Below are 19,257 nucleotides of genomic sequence, written 5' to 3'. Positions count from 1 at the left end.
ACTGTATTTATACACTGTATATATATATATATATATATATATACTGTATTTATATATATATACTGTATGTGTGTGTACATATGTTTTTATATGTGTATATATGTATTTACAGACATATATACACACATATAAACACATAAATGCATATGTATACATATTTAGACATATATTTAAGTGCATTGGAGCCCTTTCATGTTAAGGAGGTGAAAACATGTAAATGCATAGTTATGCAATATTCAGATTTAATAAAGGTTTTAACTATGTTCGTACTGTAAATATTTCCCATTCCAATGTTCTGCACATAGCAGAATATGTTCTATGTATTTATAAATAGATATTCCTATATATATCTGTATATATCTATACCTATATATAATCATCTATATACAGGTAGCCCTCAGTTTACGCCGGGGTTAGGTTCCAGAAGGAATGGTTGTAAATCGAAACCGTTGTAAATTGAAACCCAGTTTATAATGTAAGTCAATGGGAAGTGAGGGGATAGGTTCCAGGCCCCTCTCAGAATTGTCATAAGTAACACCTAATACATTATTTTTAAAGCTTTGAAATGAAGACTTTAAATGCTAAACAGCATTATAAACCTAATAAAATAATCCCACAACACAGAATATATAATTAAACTAAGTTAAATTAACAAAAACATTTGCTAAACTGCATTATAAACCTAATAAAATAATCATACAACACAGACTTCACTTGCATTTTTCTGCAAACAGTTCTTACTATGAGTTCCAATCTGGACTGATTTATAGACAGGAAGATCTTGTTCCTTTGAAATCTGCTCGATAGCTTTGGTCGGGTTAAACTGATTAATTTCAGCTTGCTTGGCTTTGCTGCAACACAAGCGGACAGCTCCACCTACTGGCTATTTTAATAAATGCACTGCTTCTCAATGCTTTTCAATAGCAGTCACATGACTGGAAAAAAATGTTGTTATTCTGAAACGGTGTAAATTGAAACGTTGTAAAACGAGGGCCACCTGTATAGGTGTAGATATATATTGTACCAATAAAACATCAGATATGTGCAGAAATATGTATTTATGAATTCATAAAACATATTTTGTTATGTGCAGAACATTGGAATGTTAAATATTCATATTTTCATGTTAGGTTAGCGCACATGAGAATATGCGTGAGAGTAGGGTGTGTTTTTTCCGCTTATTTTTCTCTATTGACTTCTTTGTGGGAATATGTGAATGCACAAGCGATATTCTAACTTCGGATTTTTGCACTAGTCGGGTTTCAACTCATAATACGAGTTCATCCAGACGAGCACAAAAATCTTACTTCAAGCGCAATTAAAGCTACAGCGTCATAATCAAAAATAAAAATACAGTTTTATAAAGTTATCCGATAAAAGCTGAACTGGTCCTGAAAAAAAAACCTTTCATATGTCCATGCAAATCTACCATCAGGTCAGAATGGATATGTAACAAAATTATGGGGGAAAATAACACAAAGAAACCTATTAAAAAAGCAATATGAACAGCCAAGTCACTTAAACAACCAAGGTCCAATGTATAACTTTAAAAAAAAAATACATTTGAAAGCCTTGTGATAAATGGATTATAGTGGAATTTTTAAATGTACTGGAATGAGTTTTAGGGGCCGATTTATCAAGCTTGGTATGGAGCTTGATGCCCCTTGTTTTCGGCGAGCCTGAAGACCGCTGCTCCATAACTTGTCCCCCTGTTCTGAGGCCGCAGACGATCGAATACGATCAGGTTGATTGACAACCCCTGCGAATCTGCAGGGGGCGGTATTGCACCAGCAGTTCACAACTGCTGGTGCAATGATAAATGCCGACAGTGTATGCTGTCTGCATTTATCAATGTGCAGCGGACATGATACGATGTAGCGTATCATGTCCGCTTGCACATTAGTAAATATACCCTTTAATCTGAAGACCCCACAAACAGCCATATAATGCAAGTCACGTGGGTATTATTATGGGCTTGAATGAAAGTCAAGTTTATTATCAACTTACTTTTGTCTTAGATTAATATAGAAGTTAAATATATTATAATTGTTTAATATTGTGTATATATGTTGCAGATGAATTTACAATTTTAATAAAATGTAATACAATGTATAAACATATGACTGTAAAGCAACAGTTTTAAAATCTGGGCAAACAGTTTATAATCCTAATGAATTTATTTAAATGGTTTCCAAGAGAATCAACTGAGCCTGTCAAGTTTGGACTGTAGACAAAAAATCATTAAAGGGACAGTCTAGGCCAAAATAAGCTTTCATGATTCAGATAGAGCATGTCATTTTAAACAAGTTTCCAATTTACTTTTATCACCAGTTTTGCTTTGTTCTCTTGGTATTCTTAATTGAAAGCTTAACCTAGGAGGTTCATATGCTAATTTCTTAGACCTTGAAGCCCACCTCTTTCAGATTGCATTTTAACAGTTTTTCACCACTAGAGGGTGTTAGTTCACGTATTTCATATAGATAACACTGTACTCGTGCACAAGAAGTTATCTGGGAGCAGGCACTGATTGGCTAGACTGCAAGTCTGTCAAAAGAACTGAAAAAGGGGCATTTTGCAGAGGCTTAGATACAAGATAATCACAGAGGTTAAAAGTATATTATTATAACTGTGTTGGTTATGCAAAACTGGGAAATGGGTTATAAAGGGATTATATATCTTTTAAAACAATAAAAATTCTTGTGTAGACTGTCCCTTTAAAAACAAGATCATGTTATGATTGTAAACATATGTTGCCATGGAAACAACCATCCAGTTATAGAAGCCACTTGGCTATGGCCTGTCTTGATAAGCAGACACGGCAAGACTGTGGATGTGCAAATTCTTCTAATTGTTTACATGCACTGGTGAGTCACTCTGGAATATGTACTAACTTCTATTAATACTATCCTGTTTTGTAATTTCAGTTTCGCCTTTCAACTTTACAGCCACACGTTAAACACATCAGCCCAAAACAAGTATGTATAATAACAAATAGTATTCGTGGGATGTTTTACTAGCAATAATTAAAGGGACACTGAACCCAAATTTTATCTTTCATGATTCAGATAGAGCATTCAACTTTAAGCAACTTTCTAATTACCTCCTATTATCATTTTTCTTCTTCATTCTCTTGCTATCTTTATTTGAAAAGCAAGAATGTAAGTTTAGAAGCCGGCCCGTTTTTGGTTCACAACCTGAGTTGTCCTTGCTGATTGGTGGATTAATGCTGTCCAGAGTGCTAACCCAAAAATTGTCTGGCTCCTTAGCTTAGATGCCTTCTTTTTCAAACAAAGATAGCAAGAGAACAAATTATAATAGGAGTAAATTAGAAAGATGCTTAACATTGCATGCTCTATGTTACTCTTGAAAGACAATTTTTGGGTTTAGTATCCCTTTAATATGCTGTTCTCACGGTTTTGCAACATTTATAGTGTTTCCGTTCATGGGAAGAAAGTTTGTTTTTAAAGAAAATGTAATTATTGTAACACAAACTAAAACAAATCAGGTGACAAAACAATTGTAAACTTGTATTTTGTATATTTAAATTACCTTTCTGTTGTTTGTTTTTTTTGTACTCTTTACGTTATATAGTTAAAATAATATTCTAAAGCAAAAATTAGACTCTCTATTTAGCTACAGCAGCTATTTTACTGCATTACTGACCATAGCTTACTATGAACTAGAATCGCTAGATGACAATCGAGAGAAACTGATAAATCTATTCACGTTATTTGGCTCATGCCCTTGCACAGACAATAAGGAATAGTTGGGTATTAAAAGTTGTTGGTTAAAGACATTATAATCAAAGCAAATGTTTAACCAAAGCATTTCTAATGCAACCGATACAAAGCTATTGTGTCCTATATTTTCAATGGAAAAGAGAAATAGCGTGCTCATTGTGCACGTGTTAAGTTTTGTGCGCATGCACAATTTTTTCTTTCATGAATTAGATAGAGCATGTGATTTTAAACAACTTTCCAATGTATTTCTATTATCTAATTTGTTTTGTTCTCTTAATATCATTTGTTGAAAATACATAGGTAGTCTCAAGAGCTGCTGATTGGTGTCTATATATATGCCTCTGGGTATTGCTGCTCCTTCAACAAAGGTTATCAAGAGAAAGAAGCAAATAAGATAATATTAATAAATTTGAAAGTTGATTAAAATTGCATACTCTTTCTGAATTATGAAAGAAAAAAAATTGGGTTTCATGTCCCTTTAACAACTTAACGACCGAGGACGTGCAGGGTACGTCCTCTAAAAAATGTCAGTTAACGACCAAGGATGTACCCTGCACGTCCTCAGTCTGGAAAGTCTGGAAAGCAGCTGGAAGCGATCCTGCTCGCTTCCAGCTGCTTTCCGGTTATTGCAGTGATGCCTCGACATCGAGGCATCCTGCAATAACACTTTCTGGCCATCCGATGCAGAGAGAGCCACTCTGTGGCCCTCTCTGCACCGGACATCGATGGCCGGTATCGTTGGTGGGTGGGAGCCGACTTGGGAGGCGGGTGGGCGGCCATCGGTGAGCTCTGTAAGGTGGAGGGGGGCGGGATCGGGGTCGGAGCCTTCGGGGGCGGCGCGCAGCGTGCACGGGGGGGGGGGGGGGGGGGGGGTGCACGGGGCGGGAGCGGGTGGGAACTGCTACACTACAGAAAAAAAGTTACAAGTAAAGTGTAAGAAAAAATTAAATAAACTTTTTTTTGAAAAGCATCTAAGGGATCTGGAAGGGGTGGGGGGTTGGTATTGGGGGGGGGGGAAGCTACACTACAGAAAACATAATTTATGTAAGAACTTACCTGATAAATTCATTTCTTTCATATTAGCAAGAGTCCATGAGCTAGTGACGTATGGGATATACATTCCTACCAGGAGGGGCAAAGTTTCCCAAACCTCAAAATGCCTATAAATACACCCCTCACCACACCCACAAATCAGTTTAACGAATAGCCAAGAAGTGGGTGTGATAAGAAAAAAAGTGCGAAAGCATAAAAAATAAGGAATTGGAATAATTGTGCTTTATACAAAAAAATCATAACCACCACAAAAAAGGGTGGGCCTCATGGACTCTTGCTAATATGAAAGAAATGAATTTATCAGGTAAGTTCTTACATAAATTATGTTTTCTTTCATGTAATTAGCAAGAGTCCATGAGCTAGTGACGTATGGGATAATGACTACCCAAGATGTGGATCTTTCCACGCAAGAGTCACTAGAGAGGGAGGGATAAAATAAAGACAGCCAATTCCTGCTGAAAATAATCCACACCCAAAATAAAGTTTAAATGAAAACATAAGCAGAAGATTCAAACTGAAACAGCTGCCTGAAGTACTTTTCTACCAAAAACTGCTTCAGAAGAAGAAAACACATCAAAATGGTAGAATTTAGTAAAAGTATGCAAAGAAGACCAAGTTGCTGCTTTGCAAATTTGATCAACCGAAGCTTCATTCCTAAACGCCCAGGAAGTAGAAACTGACCTAGTAGAATGAGCTGTAATCCTTTGAGGCGGAGTTTTACCCGACTCGATATAAGCATGGTGAACTAAGGATTTCAACCAAGATGCCAAAGAAATGGCAGAAGCTTTCTGACCTTTTCTAGAACCGGAAAAGATGACAAATAGACTAGAAGTCTTTCGGAAAGACTTAGTAGCTTCAACATAATATTTCAAAGCTCTAACAACATCCAAAGAATGCAACGATTTCTCCTTAGAATTCTTAGGATTAGGACATAATGAAGGAACCACAATTTCTCTACTAATGTTGTTGGAATTCACAACCTTAGGTAAAAATTCAAAATAAGTTCGCAACACCGCCTTATCCTGATGAAAAATCAGAAAAGGAGACTCACAAGAAAGAGCAGATAATTCAGAGACTATTCTGGCAGAAGAGATGGCCAAAAGGAACAAAACTTTCCAAGAAAGTAATTTAATGTCCAAAGAATGCATAGGTTCAAACGGAGGAGCTTGAAGAGCCCCCAGAACCAAATTCAAACTCCAAGGAGGAGAAATAGACTTAATGACAGGTTTTATACGAACCAAAGCTTGTACAAAACAATGAATATCAGGAAGATTAGCAATCTTTCTGTGAAAAAGAACAGAAAGAACAGAGATTTGTCCTTTCAATGAACTTGCGGACAAATCTTTATCTAAACCATCCTGAAGAAACTGTAAAATTCTCAGAATTCTAAAAGAATGCCAGGAAAAATGATGAGAAAGACACCAAGAAATATAAGTCTTTCAGACTCTATAATATATCTCTCTAGATACAGATTTACGAGCCTGTAACATAGTATTAATCACAGAGTCAGAGAAACCTCTTTGACCAAGAATCAAGCGTTCAATCTCCATACCTTTAAATTTAAGGATTTGAGATCCTGATGGAAAAAAGGACCTTGCGGCAGAAGGTCTGGTCTTAACGGAAGAGTCCACGGCTGGCAAGAGGCCATCCGGACAAGATCCGCATACCAAAACCTGTGAGGCCATGCTGGAGCTACCAGCAGAACAAACGAGCATTCCTTCAGAATCTTGGAGATTACTCTTGGAAGAAGAACTAGAGGCGGAAAGATATAGGCAGGATGATACTTCCAAGGAAGTGATAATGCATCCACTGCCTCCGCCTGAGGATCCCGGGATCTGGACAGATACCTGGGAAGTTTCTTGTTTAGATGAGAAGCCATCAGATCTATTTCTGGGAATTCCCACATTTGAACAATCTGAAGAAATACCTCTGGGTGAAGAGACCATTCGCCCGGATGCAACGTTTGGCGACTGAGATAATCCGCTTCCCAATTGTCTATACCTGGGATATGAACCGCAGAGATTAGACAGGAGCTGGATTCCGCCCAAACCAGAATTCGAGATACTTCTTTCATAGCCAGAGGACTGTGAGTCCCTCCTTGATGATTGATGTATGCCACAGTTGTGACATTGTCTGTCTGAAAACAAATGAACGACTCTCTCTTCAGAAGAGGCCAAGACTGAAGAGCTCTGAAAATTGCACGGAGTTCCAAAATATTGATCGGTAATCTCACCTCCTGAGATTCCCAAACCCCTTGTGCCATCAGAGACCCCCACACAGCTCCCCAACCTGTAAGACTTGCATCTGTTGAGATTATAGTCCAGGTCGGAAGAACAAAAGAAGCCCCCTGAATTAAACGATGGTGATCTGTCCACCACGTCAGAGAATGTCGTACAATCGGTTTTAAAGATATTAATTGAGATATCTTTGTGTAATCCCTGCACCATTGGTTCAGCATACAGAGCTGAAGAGGTCGCATGTGAAAACGACCAAAGGGATCGCGTCCGATGCAGCAGTCATAAGACCTAGAATTTCCATGCATAAGGCTACCGAAGGGAATGATTGTGACTGAAGGTTTCGACAAGCTGAAATCAATTTCAGACGTCTCTTGTCTGTCAAAGACAGAGTCATGGACACTGAATCTATCTGGAAACCTAAAAAGGTTACCCTTGTCTGAGGAATCAATGAACTTTTTAGTGAATTGATCCTCCAACCATGATCTTGAAGAAACAACACAAGTCGATTCGTATGAGATTCTGCTAAATGTAAAGACTGAGCAAGTACCAAGATATCGTCCAAATAAGGAAATACCACAATACCCTGTTCTCTGATTACAGACAGAAGGGCACCGAGAACCTTTGTAAAAATTCTTGGAGCTGTAGCTAGGCCAAACGGCAGAGCCACAAACTGGTAATGCTTATCTAGGAAAGAGAATCTCAGAAACTGATAGTGATCTGGATGAATCGGAATAGGCAGATATGCATCCTGTAAATCTATAGTAGACATATAATGCCCTTGTTGAACAAAAGGCAGGATAGTCCTTACAGTTACCATTTTGAATGTTGGTATCCTTACATAACGATTCAATATTTTTAGATCCAGAACTGGTCTGAAGGAATTTTCCTTCTTTGGTACAATGAAGAGATTTGAATAAAACCCCAGTCCCTGTTCCAGAATTGGAACTGGCAAAATTACTCCAGTCAACTCTAGATCTGAAACACATTTTAGAAATGCTTGAGCCTTCGCTGGGTTTACTGGGACACGGGAAAGAAAAAAATCTCTTTGCAGGAGGCCTTATCTTGAAGCCAATTCTGTACCCTTCTGAAACAATGTTCTGAATCCAAAGATTGTGAACGGAATTGATCCAAATTTCTTAGAAAAAACGTAATCTGCCCCCTACCAGCTGAGCTGGAATGAGGGCCGCACCTTCATGTGGACTTAGGAGCTGGCTTTGATTTTCTAAAAGGCTTGGATTTATTCCAGACTGGAGATGGTTTCCAAACTGATACCGCTCCTGAGGATGAAGGATCAGGTTTTTGTTCCTTGTTGTGACAAAAGGAATGAAAACGATCATTACCCTGGAAAGAAAGGGAAAGCAGAGTAGACTTAGAAGACATAACAGCATTCCAAGTCTTAAGCCATAAAGCTCTTCTAGCTAAAATAGCTAGAAACATATACCTGACATCAACTCTAATGATATCAAAGATGGCATTACAAATAAAATTATTAGCATGTTGAAGAATAAAAATGCTATGAGAATTATTATATGTTACTTGTTGCGCTAAAGCTTCTAACCAAAAGATGAAGCTGCAGCAACATCCGCTAAAGATATAGCAGGTCTAAGAAGATTACCTGAACACAAGTAAGCTTTTCTTAGAAAGGATTCAATTTTCCTATCTAAAGGATCCTTAAGGAAGTACCATCTGCCGTAGGAATAGTACGCTTAACAAGAGTAGAGACAGCCCCATCAACTTTAGGGATTTTGTCCCAAAACTCTAATCTGTCAGATGGCACAGGATATAATTGCTTAAAACGTTTAGAAGGAATAAATGAATTACCCAAATTATTCCATTCCCTGGAAATTACTTCAGAAATAGCACTAGGGACAGGAAAAACTTCTGGAATAATTACAGGAGATTTAAAAACCTTATCTAAACGTTTAGATTTAGTATCAAGAGGACCAGAATCCTCAATTTCTAATGCAATTAGGACTTCTTTAAGTAAAGAACGAATAAATTTCATTTTAAATAAATATGAAGATTTATCAGCATCAACCTCTGAGACAGAATCCTCTGAACCAGAAGAACCATTATCAGAATCAGAATGATGATGTTCATTTAAAAATTAATCTGAAAAATGAGAAGTTTTAAAAGACTTTTTACATTTACTAGAAGGAGGAATAACAGACATAGCCTTCTTAATGGATTTAAAAACAAAATCTCTTATGTTATCAGGAACACTGAGTATTAGATGTTGACAGAACAGCAACAGGTAATGTAACAGTACTTAAAGGAAATATTATCTGCATAAACAGTTTGTCATGACAAAACAGTACAAACAACAGCTGGAGGAACAGATACCATAAGTTTACAGTAGATACACTTAGCTTTGGTAGCTCCAGCCCCAGGCAGGGATATTCCAGAAGTATCTTCTGACTCAGCTTCAACGTGGGACATCTTGCAATATGTAATAGAAAAAACAACATATAAAGCAAAATTGATCAAATTCCTTAAATGACAGTTTCAGGAATGGGAAAAAAATGCCAGTGAATAAGCTTCTAGCAACCAGAAGCAAAAAATCAATGAGACTTAAATAATGTGGAGACAAAAGTGACGCCCATATTTTTTCGCGCCAAAAAAGACGCCCACATTATTTGGCGCCTAAATGCTTTTGGCGCCAAAAATGACGCCACATCCGGAACGCCGACACTTCTGGTGCAAAAGAACGTCAAAAATGACGCAACTTCCGGCGACACGTATGACGCCGGAAACAGAAAATAATTTTTGCGCCAAAAAAGTCTGCGCCAAGAATGACGCAATAAAATGAAGCATTTTCAGCCCCCGCGAGCCTAACAGCCCACAGGGAAAGTCAAATTTTTAAGGTAAGAAAAAAATGAATTATTCATATGCATTATCCCAAATATGAAACTGACTGTCTGAAATAAGGAATGTTGAACATCCTGAGTCAAGGCAAATAAATGTTTGAATACATATATTTAGAACTTTATATAAAAAGTGCCCAACCATAGCTTAGAGTGTCACAGAAAATAAGACTTACTTACCCCAGGACACTCATCTACATGTAGTAGAAAGCCAAACCAGTACTGAAACGAGAATCAGTAGAGGAAATGGTATATATAAGAGTATATCGTCGATCTGAAAAGGGAGGTAAGAGATGAATCTCTACGACCGATAACAGAGAACCTATGAAATAGACCCTGTAGAAGGAGATCACTGCATTCAAATAGGCAATACTCTCCTCACATCCCTCTGACATTCACTGCACGCTGAGAGGAAAACCGGGCTCCAACCTGCTGTGGAGCGCATATCAACGTAGAATCTAGCACAAACTTACTTCACCACCTCCATAGGAGGCAAAGTTTGTAAAACTGAATTGTGGGTGTGGTGAGGGGTGTATTTATAGGCATTTTGAGGTTTGGGAAACTTTGCCCCTCCTGGTAGGAATGTATATCCCATACGTCACTAGCTCATGGACTCTTGCTAATTACATGAAAGAAAAGGGACATTTTTTTAATAAAAAAAAAATATTTTTCACTAAAATGGGTACTGGCAGACAGCTGCCAGTACCCAAGATGGCGCACATTAAGTCAGAGGGGGAGGGTTAGAGAGCTGTTTGGTGGGGGATCAGTGAGGTTGGGGGCTAAGGGGGATCCTACACAGAAGCATATGTAAATATGCTAAAAAAATGCACAAAAAAGCCCAAATTTTCCTTTTATTTTAGTACTGGCAGAGTTTCTGCCAGTACTTAAGATGGCGGGGACATTTGTGGGGTAGGGGAGGGAAGAGAGATGTTTGGGAGGGATCAGGGGGTCTGATGTTTCAGGTGGGAGGCTGATCTCTACACTAAAGCTAAAATTAACCCTGCAAGCTCCCTACAAGCTACCTAATTAACCCCTTCACTGCTAGCCATAATACAAGTGTGATGCGCAGCGCCATTTAGCAGCATTCTAATTACCAAAAAGCAACGCCAAAGTCATATATGTCTGCTATTTCTGAACAAAGGGGATCCCAGAGAAGCATTTACAATCATTTGTGCCATAATTGCACAAGCTGTTTGTAAATGATTTCAGTGAGAAACCTAAAATTGTGAAAAATTTAACGTTTTTTTTTAATTTGATCGCATTTGGTGGTGAAATGGTGGCATGAAATATACCAAAATGGGCCTAGATCAATACTTGGGGTTGTCTACTACACTACAATAAAGCTAAAAATACCCCAAAATGCTCCTTGCATGCTCCCTAATTAACCCCCTTCACTGCTGGGCATAATACACGTGTGGTGCGCAGTGGAATTTAGCGGCCTTCTAATTACCAAAAAGCAATGCCAAAGCCATATATGTCTGCTATTTCTGAACAAAGGGGATCCCAGAGAAGAATTTACAACCATTTATGCCATAATTGCACAAGCAGTTTGTAACTAATTTCAGTGAGAAACTGAAAGTTTGTGAAAAAATTTGTGAAAAAGTGAACGATTTTTTGTATTTGATCGCATTTGGCGGTGAAATGGTGGCATGAAATATACCAAAATGGGCCTAGATCAATACTTTGGGATGTCTTCTAAAAAAAATATATACATGTCAATGGATATTCAGGAATTCCTGAAAGATATCAGTGTCCCAATGTAACTAGCGCTAATTTTGAAAAAAAAAAATGGTTTGAAAATAGCAAAGTGCTACTTGTATTTATGGCCCTATAAGTTACAAAAAAAGCAAAGAACATGTTAACATTGGGTATTTCTAAACTCAGGACAAAATTTAGAAACTATTTAGCATGGGTGTTTTTTGGTGGTTGTAGATATGTAACAGATTTTGGGGTTCAAAGTTAGAAAAAGTGTGTTTTTTTCCATTTTTACTCATATTTTATAATTTTTTTTATAGTAAATGATAAGATATGATGAAAATAATGGTATTTTTAGAAGGTCCATTTAATGGTGAGAAAAACAGTATATAATATGTGTGGGTACAGTAAATGAGTAAGAGGAAAATTTCAGCTAAACACAAACACCGCAGAAATGTAAAAATAGCTTTGGTCCCAAACGGGCAGAAAATGGAAAAGTGCTCTGGTCACTAAGGGGTTAATTGAAATATGTTTGAAATGTCTGTTTACAAATATTTTATCCTGGAGATTTCTCTAAATTTTCAGTACTTTTCCATATATTTTACTGTACAGACATTCATAATATTGGAAGCCAAGTAAAATAATTGATAACTCTATCAATATCAATATATAGCATAGGTATGTGAATAATACCTCTGAGGGTCATGTATCTAAATATGAAACATTGTACTTGTTTTGTATAATATCAAGCAGTTAGATACAAACAATATTCTCTGCAGCCGGCTATTAATAAATTCAGAAATAATGCTGTAACAAGATGACCTGTTAATATGTTGGATGTCAGATTAAAACTAATAAGCTAATACTCTATCTGTAATTATAAAGTCCTTGCTTGCACAGTTAACTTTTGCACAGCTTTTCAGTGTAATAGATTCTGTCTGCTTAAGCCCCTTCTATAGCGGGGGCTAGATTAACGTTTAAGTGACTTGTTTCACTAACCGACTACCGCATCCAGCGCGGAGCATCCTCTTTAAAGACGTCTTCTTCGGAATGAATATCACTTTAAGTGACGTCATCCATGAAGGTGCCCCTTAGATTCTGATTGGCTGATAGAATTCTATCAGCCAATCGGAATTAAGGTAGAAAAAATCAGCATCAGCCAATAGGATTGAGCTGGCATTCAATTGGCTGTTCCAATCAGCCAATAGAATGCAAACTCAATCCTATTGGCTGATTGGATCAGCCAATAGGATTGAAGTTCAATCCTATTGGCTGATTGCATCAGCCAATAGGATTTCTTCAACCTTAATTCCGATTGGCTGATAGAATTCTATCAGCCAATCGGAATCTAAGGGACGCCATTTTGGATGAGGTCACTTAAAGTGATATTCATTCCAAAGAAGACGTTGTTTGAAGAGGATGCTCCGCGTCGGATGTCTTGAAGATGGAGCTGCTCGTCGTCGGAAGAATGAAGATAGAAGATGCCGTCTGGATGAAGACTTTTGCCCGTCTGGAGGACCACTTCTGCCGGCTTCCTTGAGGACATCTTGCCACTTGGATGAAGACTTCTCCCGGTAAGTGAATGTTCGGGGGTTAGGACTTTTTTAAGGGTGTATTGGGTAGGTTTATTTTTTAGGTTAGGGCTTTGGGCCTGCAATAGAGCTAAATGACCTTTTAAGGGCAATGCCCATCCAAATGCCCTTTTCAGGGCAATGGAGAGCTTAGGTTTTTTTAGTTAGGCTTTTATTTGGGGGGTTGGTTGTGTGGGTGGTGGGTTTTACTGTTGGGAGGGTTGTTTGTATTTTTTTTTTACAGGTAAAAGAGCTGATTTCTTTGGAGCAATGCCCCGCAAAAGGCGCTTTTAAGGGCTATTGATAGTTTAGTTTAGGCTAGGGTTTTTTTTTTATTTTGGGGGTGCTTTTTTTATTTTGATAGGGCTATTAGATTAGGTGTAATTAGTTTAAAGATCTGTAATTTGGTTTTATTTTCTGTAATTAAGTGTTTCTTTTTTTGTGATTTAGCTAATTTAATTTATTTAATTGTAATTAATGTAGGTAATTTATTTAATTGTAGAGTTAGGTTAGGTTTTACTGTAACTTAGGTTAGGTTTTATTTTACTGGTCAATTTGTATTTATTTTAGCTAGGTAGTTATTCAATAGTTAATAACTATTTAGTAACTATTCTACCTAGTTAAAATAAATACAAACTTGCCTGTAAAATAAAAATAAACCCCAAGCTAGCTACAATGTAACTATTAGTTGTTTGTATTTTTTTTTTACAGGTAAAAGAGCTGATTTCTTTGGAGCAATGCCCCGCAAAAGGCGCTTTTAAGGGCTATTGATAGTTTAGTTTAGGCTAGGGTTTTTTTTTATTTTGGGGGTGCTTTTTTTATTTTGATAGGGCTATTAGATTAGGTGTAATTAGTTTAAAGATCTGTAATTTGGTTTTATTTTCTGTAATTAAGTGTTTCTTTTTTTGTGATTTAGCTAATTTAATTTATTTAATTGTAATTAATGTAGGTAATTTATTTAATTGTAGAGTTAGGTTAGGTTTTACTGTAACTTAGGTTAGGTTTTATTTTACTGGTCAATTTGTATTTATTTTAGCTAGGTAGTTATTCAATAGTTAATAACTATTTAGTAACTATTCTACCTAGTTAAAATAAATACAAACTTGCCTGTAAAATAAAAATAAACCCCAAGCTAGCTACAATGTAACTATTAGTTATATTGTAGCTACCTTAGGGTTTATTTTATAATTAAGTATTTAGTTTTAAATAGGAATAATTTAGTTAATTATAGTAATTTTATTGAGATTTATTTAAATTATATTTTAGATAGAGGGTGTTAGGGTTAGACTTAGATTTAGGGGTTAATAAATTTAATATAGTGGCAGCGACGTTGGGGGCGGCAGATTAGGGGTTAATAAGTGTAGGTAGGTTGCGGCGACATTGGGTGCGGGAGATTAGGTGTTAATAAATATAATGTAGGTGTCGGCGATGTTGGGGCAGCAGATTAGGGGTTAATAAGTATAATGTAGGTGGCGGCGGTGTCCGGAGCGGCAGATTAGGGGTTAATAAGCATAATGTAGGTGTCGGCGATGTCGGGGGGTGGCAGATTAAGGGTTAATAAGTGTAAGATTAGGGGTGTTTAGACTCGGGGTTCATGTTAGGGTGTTAGGTGTAAACATAAAATGTGTTTCCCCATAGGAATCAATGGGGTTGCGTTACTGAGATTTACGCTGCTTTTTGGCAGGTGTTAGACTTTTTCTCAGCCGGCTCTCCCCATTGATGTCTATGGGGAAATCATGCACGAGCACATACGACCAGCTCACCGCTGACTTAAGCAGCGCTGGTATTGGAGTGTAGTGTGGAGCAAAATTTTGCTCTACGCTCACTTCTTGCCTTTTTAACGCCGGGTTTTGTAAAAACCTGTAATACCAGCGCTGCAGGTAAGAGAGCGGTGAGAAAAAAACTGCACGGTAGCAGCGCATAGCTCATAACGCAAAACTCGTAATCTAGCCGAATGTTTGTATCTGACTGCTTGATATTATACAAACCAAGTATAATGTTTCACATATAGATACATGATTGATTCTCAGAGGTATTATTCCCACATCTATGCTATATATTGATATCTAGAGAGTTTAAGTGTTTTTAAACGTGTATGATTGAATAGTTAAACCTATAAAGATAAAGGCCTCTATTTATCAAGCTGTCAACCGCAAATATGCTGGAATTCCGCAGCGTATTTGTGGCAAGCCTGATTCGCCTTAGTTATCAAAGGCTAGAGACCGGCAAAAGTAGAATTTTGTGAGGTAACATACGATCCGCCAGACTCAGTCCGGCACAGATCGATGGTTACGTCACTTCAGATGTTCCGAACGCAAGTTCGGTACAATCTGACTACTTTTGCTAGTTATCAAGATCCTACCAGGTACGCTTGCCACTTTTCCGGCCCAGCGTACCTGGTTTTCAATGATGCCAGGTAGGGAATTTTATTATTTTGGTGGGCTTTTTTATTTTATTAGGGGGCTTAGATTAGGTGTAATTAGTTTAAAATTCTTGTAATTTTTTTTTATTTTCTGTAATTTAGTGGGGGGTGGGGTTGGTACTTTAGTTTATTTTATTTAATTGTATTTAATTGTAGTTAGTTTAGGGAATTAATTTAATTATAGTGTAGTGTTAAGTGTAATTGTAACTTAGGTTAGGATTTATTTTACAGGTACTTTTGTATTTATTTTAGCTAGGTAGTTATTAAATAGTTAATAACTATTTAATAACTATTGTACCTAGTTAAAATAAATACAAAGTTGCATGTAAAATAAAAATAAATCCTAAAATAGCTACAATGTCATTATTAATTATATTGTAGCTATCTTAGGGTTTATTTTATAGGTAAGTATTTAGTTTTAAATAGGAATAATTTAGTTAATTGTAGTAAATTTATTTAGATTAATTTAAATAATATTTAAGTTAGGGTGGTGTTAGGGTTAGGGTTAGACCTAGGTTTAGGGGTTAATAAAATTAATATAGTGGCGGTGGGGTGGGCAGATTAGGGGTTAATAAATATAATGTAGGTGGCGGCGGTGTAGGGGGGGGGGCAGATTAGGGGTTCATAAATATAATGTAGGTGGTGATGGTGTAGGGGGGGCAGATTAGGGGTTAATATAATGTAGGTGGCGGTGGGGTCTGGGAGCAGCGGTTTAGGTGTGAATAACTTTATTTAGTTGTGGCGGGGTCCGTGAGCAGCGGTTTAGGGGTTAATAAGTTTATAAGAGTGGCGGTGGGCTCCGGGAGTGGTGGTTTAGGGGTTAATAAGTATAAAGTAGGTGGCGGCAGTGTAGGGGGGCAGATTAGGGGTGTTTAGACTCAGGGTACATGTTAGGGTGTTAGGTGTAAACATTTCCCATAATAATCAATGGGATATCGGGCAGCAGCGAACATGAGCTTTCGCTGCTGTCAGACTCCCATTGATTCCTATGATTGGAGCTGCCAATAGAATGCAAGCTCAATCCTATTGGCTGATTGGATCAGCCAATAGGATTTTTCCTACCTTAATTCCGATTGGCTGATAGAATCCTATCAGCCAAACGGAATTCAAGGGACGCCATCTTGGATGACGTCATTTAAAGGAACCTTTATTCTTTGTTAGGACGTCGATGGAAGAGGATGCGCCGCGTCGGATGGATTGAAGATGGACCCGCTCCGCTCCGGATGGATGAAGATAGAAGATGCCGCCTGGATGAAGACTTCTGCCGGTCTGGATGTCCTCTTCTGCCCGGATCGGATGAAGACTTCGGCCCCTCTGGACGACCACTTATGCCCGGCTGGGTGAAGACGGCTCAAGGTAGGGTGATCTTCAGGGGGTTAGTGTTAGGTTTTTTTAAGGGGGGTTTGGGTGGGTTTTAGAGTAGGTTTGGGTGTGTGGTGGGTTGTAATGTTGGGGGGCTTGTATTTCTCTTTTTACAGGTAAAAGAGCTGATTACTTTGGGCCAATGCCCCCAAAAGGCCCTTTTAAGGGCTATTTGTAATTTAGTATAGGGTAGGGAATTGTATTATTTTGGTGGGCTTTTTTATTTTATTAGGGGGCTTAGATTAGGTGTAATTAGTTTAACATTCTTGTATTTTTTTTATTTTCTGTAGCTTTGTGGGGGGGGGGGTTTGTACTTTAGGTTATTTTATTTAATTGTATTTAATTTTATTTAATTGTAGTTAATTTATGTAATTATTTTAATGATAGTGTAGTGTTAGGTGTAATTGTAACTTAGGTTAGGTTTTATTTTACAGGTACTTTTGTACTTATTTTAGCTAGGTAGTTATTAAATAGTTAATAACTATTCTACCTAGTTAAAATAAATACAAAGTTGCCTGTAAAATAAAAATAAATCCTAAAATAGCTACAATGTAACTATTAGTTATATTGTAGCATTTTAGTGTTTATTTTATAGGTATTTATTTTTAAATAGAATAATTTAGTTAATAATAGTAATATTTATTTAGATGTATTTAAATTATATTTAAGTTAGGGGGTGTTAGGGTTAGACTTAGGTTTAAGGGTTAATAACTTTATTATAGTGGCGGCGGTGTGGGGGGGCAGGATAGGGGTTAATATATATAATGTAGGTGGCGGCGGGCTCCAGGAGCGGCGGTTTAGGGGTTAAACATTTTATTTAGTTGCGGCAGGCTCCGGGTGCAGCGGTTTAGGGGTTAAACATTTTATTTAGTTGTGGCGGGCTCCAGGTGCGGCGGTTTAGGGGTTAAACAATTTGTTTAGTTGTGGCGGGGTCTGGGATCGGTAGGATAGGGGTTAATAAGTTTATTTAGTTGCGGGGGGCTCCGGGAGCGGTGGTTTAGGGGGTAAAACAGTATGGTATAGTGTGGGTGCTTAGTGACAGTGTAGCTAGAAAGCTGCGAATAAGCCGAAGAGCAGCGAGATCGATGACTGTTAGTTAACAACAGTCCGCTGCTCATCGCACCGTTCTTGGTGCGCAGCTTTTTGACAGTTTTCTTGATAAATTTGGCGAAGGTATTCAGGTCCGCGGCGGCGATGTTAGGCGATCTTAGGCGAACGTATTGGGGCAGTCGAATGCAGGTAAGTAAACAGCTTGATATATAGAGGCCAAAGTATGAATGGTTAAAAATAGTTCCTGTATTATTCAGTGAGAATTTTTCCTAAATAATTGCAGGGGTAAAGCACTCTTTTTTGTTACAGACTTTGTAACTCATTTATCTATGAGTGTCCTTAGTGCTATAGTGCCCTCCTATAGGTACGCACCATTAGTACTACTTTACCTACTATCTTGTTACTATATTGTAGCAGTGTTTGCAGCACTTTAATACATATAGCACTCAACACACACTCCTGAGCCTACCACAGTATGCCTTCATCAAAACAATCTACGTTTTAATAAACAATAATACGAGAAAGAAGTATATTTTAAACACAAAACTGTCCTTGTAAATCCGCTACTGTTACCGATTATGAAAAAATTATTCAAGTGAACTACAAGTTATAATCAACTCACTGGCCTGTAAAATAGAATGAAATAAAAAAAAATGGAAGACTCGCTGTGTAAAAAAGTAAATTCATGGTTTCAGATCCCGTTTCAGATCTCTATGTGGCCAACTGAACTGCCCAAGACCATAGTATTCATATCATTCAGCTTGTTCTTCATTGTGGAGCACACTGAGGTGAAAAAATAAACAAAAGACATATTCATGGCTACAAAGTTTGGCAAATTTGTAATGAGCACACTTGCACTGATGCATGCAATCCTTCAAAAATGAGGTTACAGAGAGTCACCATTGAGATGGAAATTGGTCTTTTCTTGCTATCAGACGTTATTCACTCTGTTTCTTGTATGGTGCTTCCTATTTTGCAGTTCACAGCATACTAATTCCTGTTTGGCCTTGCTGTAACTACGTCTATTGGAGTTTTCAGCAATGTCTGTAGCATGAAAATATGTGAAATGTTTGGGATTTAGCAAGACCATCTGTGATTTTTAAATAGGTTTGTTGCAAAATCTGCTTTTTACAGTGTATAGTTAAATAATGTGTGTTGCAATGGGTAGTGGAAGAGGTCATTAAACCAAAAAAGACTGATAATTCAATTAGTTTTCAAGCATTAAACACTAGACATTTATTCAACTTTTCTGTTATAGATAAT

This window comes from Bombina bombina, chromosome 5 (assembly GCF_027579735.1).
Source record: "Bombina bombina isolate aBomBom1 chromosome 5, aBomBom1.pri, whole genome shotgun sequence".
NCBI lineage: Eukaryota > Metazoa > Chordata > Amphibia > Anura > Bombinatoridae > Bombina > Bombina bombina.
Note: the sequence above shows the minus strand (reverse complement) of the source record.